Here is a 6,000-nt window from a genome sequence, read left to right as displayed (position 1 = left end):
CCCCTGCATCGGCAGGCGGACTCTCAACCACTGCGCCACCAGGGAAGCCCTGTTCATGCTATTATTACTTCTTTAATAAACATCATTGAAATTCTTAAAAAAGAACAAAAAAACCGTAGCCTGAGTGGCTTAAACAACAGAAGTGTCTCACACTTCCAGAGCCTGGAGTCGGAGCGGCAGGCACTGGCGGGGTAGGCTTCAGTTCATCCTGAGGCCTCACTGCCACTAAGCTGTGTGCTCATGAGATTTGTTTGTGCACAAGGAGAGTGGAGAGCCTGTCAGATCGGAACCACACTGATGACCTCATTCAAAGGCCCCACTTCTAAATACCGTCACACTGGGCGGTGAACGGGCTTCAACACGTGAATCTGAGGGGACACATTGTGTGTAACAAACTTCTCCAGAAGGCTCTGCCTAATTTTGCTCAACTTCAGGTGTAAGCAGCGCAGTTTGTGGTCAACTCCAAGTTCATTACCATCGAAACCCCCTCTAGCGTCAGGGCCCATGTGGCAGGACCAGAGGGTGAAGAAGCTCTCACCTCAGAGAGGACGAAGGAACATCCATCAGGATCCTTTTCAAGACCTTGTCTGCACATTTGATGCATTTCCCTGACCCTGCAAGCCAGGGCAGCTCGTGGGCTCCCCTTCTACAGATGGAGAAAAGCAAATAGCAGTGAGGCCAAGCTAGTTTCTCAAGATCGCAGTGGGTTCGTCAGTGAGCGACGGAGCCCAGGACTCCAGTCTGGGGCCGTTTGTACAACTTGCTCCTTCTGCACAGAAACCTGGAGCATTAAGTGCTGATGTCAGTGTGATGCTTCAAGACGGACATTTGAAATCTGTCTGGGTGTGGGAGGGTTTTAGTGCCCATGAGGCTTGAGCACCTGTGTTCTAATCATGAAAGACTGACGTGTGGAAGAGATTGGATTAACTTGGAGCAACGCAGAGAAGTAGAAGGGAGGCTGATTTCCATCCTACGAAAAATTTTCTCACACTTCATGCTATTTCAAAGAAAAGTGGTAGTGATTTCCCTGTCCCTGGAAGCATTCAACAACTTCTATGGCTATTGTAGAGGAGATCAAAGCAAGGGATGGAGTGTAGACTAAATGTTTTTCAAGGGTCTCTGCCTGTTGGGTTGCATTTATGATTTCAGACATTAGCCAGCCCAGCCCATAAAAACAGCCCTCTGTTCTTAAGGCCAATTGACTAAGAGGTACATGTTGAAATGAGGGTGGCTTTTAAAAGCTCTGATTCCCTGGCACTCTGCATAAATACAGTAGCCTCAAACTTGTCAAGTGCTCTCTGCTTCAGTAAAACTAAGGCAAGGTTTTCATTTTGTAGTTGACGGTTAGCAGACTGAACCAGTTTTCCTCATGTGTGTGCCCTAGTAAGCCCCTAAGATGATAACCTAGCCCCAAAACCTCTAAGCTTCTTAGCTGCATATCCCGACCCCCCACCCCCTCGAGCTGGTGCTGCGTTTGATATTGGGAAATGAAACACAGGACTCGCAGCTGCTTCTCACTGGATGCTGACTCCAGAGAAACAAGTATTGTATAGCCAGTGAGTGGTTCTTAGACTTTGAGCATTAATAGACCAGTAAATTTCTAAAAGAATTGTAGAAAGAGGTGGATAACTTTTTATTTTGGCCAAGTAAGGGTTTCTTTTTTTTTCTAAATTGCCATCTACACTCATCTCTATAAAAGGAAGGACACACTGTCCTTATGCTTAGCGCCTGCATTCTGATGTTTGTTGATTGTCATAGTGTCTGCAATTTCCTTTCAAATGGTTCAAAAGGAAAAAAGCAATAGAGATAGATGAGCACATGCAGTGAGACGTTCATTGTCGAATCTCCATGTTGACTATGTAGGTGTTTATTATACTATTCCAGCCTTTCTCTGTATGCTTAAATTCATAATCAATTGTAGGAAATGCAAAACTAACGGCAGAAGGCAAATCAGTGGCTACCTGGGACCAGGAGTTGACTGAAATGGGTGCCAGGGAACTTTTAGGGGTGATGGAAATGTGTCTTGATCATAGTGGTGGTTAAAATCATCAAACCACGCACTTAAAAATGGGTAGATTTGGTTGGATGTGAAGTATATCTCAAAGATTGGGAGGAAGAAGAAGGACATTTTAATATTTAAAAGTTTAAAACTTCAAATAAAAAATATAGAAAAATTTAGAACTTCATAACCTTAGAACAAAGGACAGTCCTTTATACTGAATAATTTGGTTCTATGAAAAAACTGACAACAGTGTCCTTATTTTTCTCATTGCTCCACCAAGCAGAGAAAAATGCATTACAGACCAGGGGCTGGGAATGACTACCAGAGACTACCGTTTCCAAAAAGAGTGAGGTCTGGCATGCAGTCCACCCCAGATTTTCCTACCTGCCCGGCATTGGCAGGTCGGTGACTGAGACCTGCCCCCTTGGGGGCCTGGAGCTAACACAGCTGCAGGAGAACGGGGATCCCAGGAGCACCCACAGCTCAGGGCAGCCCTTCTGATGGGGACACTGAGTGAAGGGCCCCAGTCATTTTTCTTCCTTTTTTTTTTTTAAGGGACAAGAAAAGATTTCTTCAAAACAAAACCTAACATTCCCTTCACACAGACCACCAGTGTCCCTTCACACAGACCACCAGTGTCAGCTCTTTGGTGTCTGTCCTCGTAGATTATGCATATAGTGTGTACGATAACACACGTGTGCATGTATATCCATACATAGACTTGTGTGTTTGCAAAATGTGATCATACTGTACATACCATCCTATGACCTTCTTCAGTCACAATCTCTACCTTCCTAGTCCAGTAATTTCCATCCTACGTGTCAGAGCTCATATGACATATTACTGATACATTATTAGAGCATATTCAGATTTCCCCAACAGGCCAGAAATGGACTGTACATCCTGTTTGTCCATTTGGGACCACACAGTACATCTGGATGTTCCTTAAGTGTCTTAATCTAATGCATCTCTTTTCTATGACATTGACTTATGAAAGAGATCAGCCACTTTCTACATTCATCTGGTAGCTCTCTTGTGGTCTCATTTAACTATTCCTTGTATTTCCTAAAAACGAGAAGTGACGTCTAAAGGCTTGATGGATTCCAGCTGCTGCAAGGTGACACATCATATTGGTTGACACCATTTGTGATGCAAAGATTGACATTGGACTGTGGCTGATCCCCTGTTGTATAGTTTGGCTTTGCACCTTGTGAAGTCATAATCCGTATGGCATCACTTTGGTGTCACAGGAATAGCCATCTCCCCTTCACACTTCACCTAATGATTTTCACACCAATAAAGAATCCTTGTCTGAGTCAATAATGTCATCAGTATTTTAAAACGTAAGTTTTACTATTATTCAGCTATGGCGAGGTCAACAGATCTGGAGACGATTGCCGTTGAAAAGATAGTTTGTTACAGTTACCAAAAAGAGGGGGCAGGCCATGCGGGGAAGCACCAGGGCCAGTCAGGAGGTAGAAGGATCAAGGAGAAAACATGGGCAAGAGTTCTTTTGTGGTTTCCATGGGAAAGAACTGGTGAGATAGGGTAAGCAGACTCAAGATTGGCTATTTACTTCGCAGGCCCTGGAGTGCAGGGGCTGTCTCCAGTTGTCTGATACCTGGCCCCAGGGTAATTAGGGCAGGGCAGTAGTGGCTCAGAGTGTGAGAGCCCAGCAAAGGAGGAAAGGAGGCCTTTGGGATGTATGGGCTCTGAGTTGGTTGGTTTGCATATGAAAAGCAGTCATTTATTCTCTCTAGGAAAGAGCTAGCCCTGGGATGGCAGTCTCTCCAGGGTCAGCAAAGCCTCAGATGTCAAAGCATCAGAATTACAGAAAACAAAAAGGCATGATTAATACCATCAGAGTTCGTCAAATGATGTTTTTCCAATTCTATCATTCCCTTTGCATTTATTAGCTGGCATTCCTACATTAGAAATTTTTTAAGTTTTCTCCCTTAGAAATTAAAATTTTTCCCAACTTTAGCTATTGCCAGCCATTATACTGTTGCAATCCAGTGACTCATTGATTTGCTCAAAAGTCCACCGAGGCCCTATTCTAGATCCTAGAGATGGGATAGGAACAAAACAGTCATAAATCTCTACAGTCCTGGAACTTATGTTGGGGTGGGGGGACAGACAATGAACAAGATAAATTATCTTGTATGTCAGATGCTGATAAGTGCTACAGAGAAAGGTAATGCAGAGGAGGACAGCAGTGTTGGGTGAGATGGTACACAATAGGATATAGATAGATAGGGTGACATTGAAGTAAAGACCCAAAGGAATTAAGGGAGTGAGCCAAGTGACTATCTGTGGGAAAAGTGTTCCAGAAGAGGAAACAGTAAATGCAAAGGCCCTGAGGCAGGTTTGAAGAAAAGCAAAGAGGCCAGTGGACTGGAGCAAAGTGGGCGAGGTGGGAAGAAGGGGGCCCAGATCATACAGGGCCTTGCAGACATTATCCAGACTTAGGTGGGAAGCCACTGGAGTGTTTCGATAGATGCTAACACCCCAAACGTCACTTTCTGCTTAGACTGGCTTCACTCCCACACACCAGCTCAAGTCCAGTACATATATGTGTTAGTGGCCACACCATCCCATGCATTCATTCGCTGAGTATCCTGTTCTGGGCACTGGAATACAAAGATAAGGGAAACAAAACGGCATGGGTCCCTGACGTCATGAAGCCTAGAGTCAAGTATGGGAAGAGAGACCGTAAAATCATCTCCTGTACAAGCATCGAATGCAATAGTGCCTCCAACCTAGTCAGAGAGCTTGGGGAAGGCTCTCCTGAGGAAGTGACTCTTGAGCTGGAATCTGAAGGATGAAAAGAGTCAAGGAGGAAAGGAGAAGAGGATGGTTCCAGGCAAAAGCAAACAGCGAGAGGCGGTACAGGGAGATGGGGGACAGCAGGCAGAGACTCAAGCGTGTGGCTTTAAAGTTGTGTGCCTGTAGCTGAGAGCAAGGCGAGATGCCGAGCGGGAGGGTGACTGCTCAGGGCTTGGGAGCCCCCTCTGCAGCATGGAGAAGGACATAGTCAGACCAGGAAAACAAAGGGGCTGGTATGGACTCAAGAGGGAGCGCTGGGGATGGGAGACTAAGATTCTGGAGACACTGGGGGCAAATTGACAGGACTCGTGATGTAATCAATAGCACGTAGGGTAGAGGAGAGGGACATGACTAGTTTGGCTTGCATAACACCAGGGTTTATCTTGAGGCTGACATTTCTCCTTGACCTTTCTGTTTATATCCCCACCCCCAAGGTTGCGTTAGCTGCCCGCTGAGTTTAATCAATTTGGTTGAGCTCTTGAAAATCCCTTCTCCTGGTGAAACCAGGAGTGAAGGGATAATCAGTCTATTTCCAGAACCCAAAGTGGATTAAGATAAAATAGCTTTCATTTAGCTGTCATCCCTCCCCCAAACCTTCCCCACTCAAGCTTGACAGCTCCTGCACTGGGCGCCCCTCCGGGCCCTTGTCTAATGCTTTGAACTGCTGAAACTACCATTTCTCCCGTCTCAGCACTAATCCAGTTGCCACTCTACTCCTTAAATGGGATTTGGCTTCTAGACATTAAGACCTGGGTGTGGGCACCCTCTCCAGATTCCCTACAAATTCCAGTCAGCCAGGGCCCAAGTGGGGTCATCTGTTTAGACAGAGCAAGGGCTGGCTGGCTGCTCACCCCGGAGGACACAGAGACCCTCTCCTCACCTCCTGGGACCGTCCCAGCTGGTTGCCCAAGGTATGTGGTCACCCTCGAACAAGCCTTCTCAGAAACTCAGGGCAGGGCGCAGGGAAGAGCCAGCGCCAGGAAGACTGGCATTTTCGTGTAGTCAGTCGGTCCCAGTTTCTCCTTTTCTGTGTAGTTTTCATGGACGTTGCTTGGTAAGGAGCGCACTGAATTCCAGACAGCTCAGATGGCCTCTTTGTTGTGGGTAAAGCTGGGAAGTGGTGAGAGATGGCAGGAAAGGGAAAGCACTGCTCAGTATGAATTGCTGAGCAA

At 46.1% G+C, this 6,000-nt stretch overlaps 1 protein-coding gene across 2 annotated transcripts in view; it reads left to right on the top strand.

The window, feature by feature from the left end:
- SAG (S-antigen visual arrestin) overlaps positions 1–6,000 on the top strand; it is a 34,962-nt gene that overhangs the window by 4,656 nt on the left and 24,306 nt on the right. The window contains exon 1 of one of the 2 annotated variants that reach the window (XM_024740493.1): positions 5,583–5,739. The exons of the other annotated variant lie outside the window; for it this stretch is intronic. The gene's annotated coding sequence lies outside the window, so the exon portion shown is untranslated. Of the gene's footprint in view, positions 1–5,582; positions 5,740–6,000 lie in introns of those variants that run through there. 2 annotated transcript variants of the gene reach the window in all.

The sequence above is a fragment of the Neophocaena asiaeorientalis genome, unplaced genomic scaffold, assembly GCF_003031525.2.
Source record: "Neophocaena asiaeorientalis asiaeorientalis breed wild unplaced genomic scaffold, Neophocaena_asiaeorientalis_V1.1 scaffold388, whole genome shotgun sequence".
NCBI lineage: Eukaryota > Metazoa > Chordata > Mammalia > Artiodactyla > Phocoenidae > Neophocaena > Neophocaena asiaeorientalis.
This window is presented reverse-complemented; position numbering and strand designations above follow the sequence as displayed.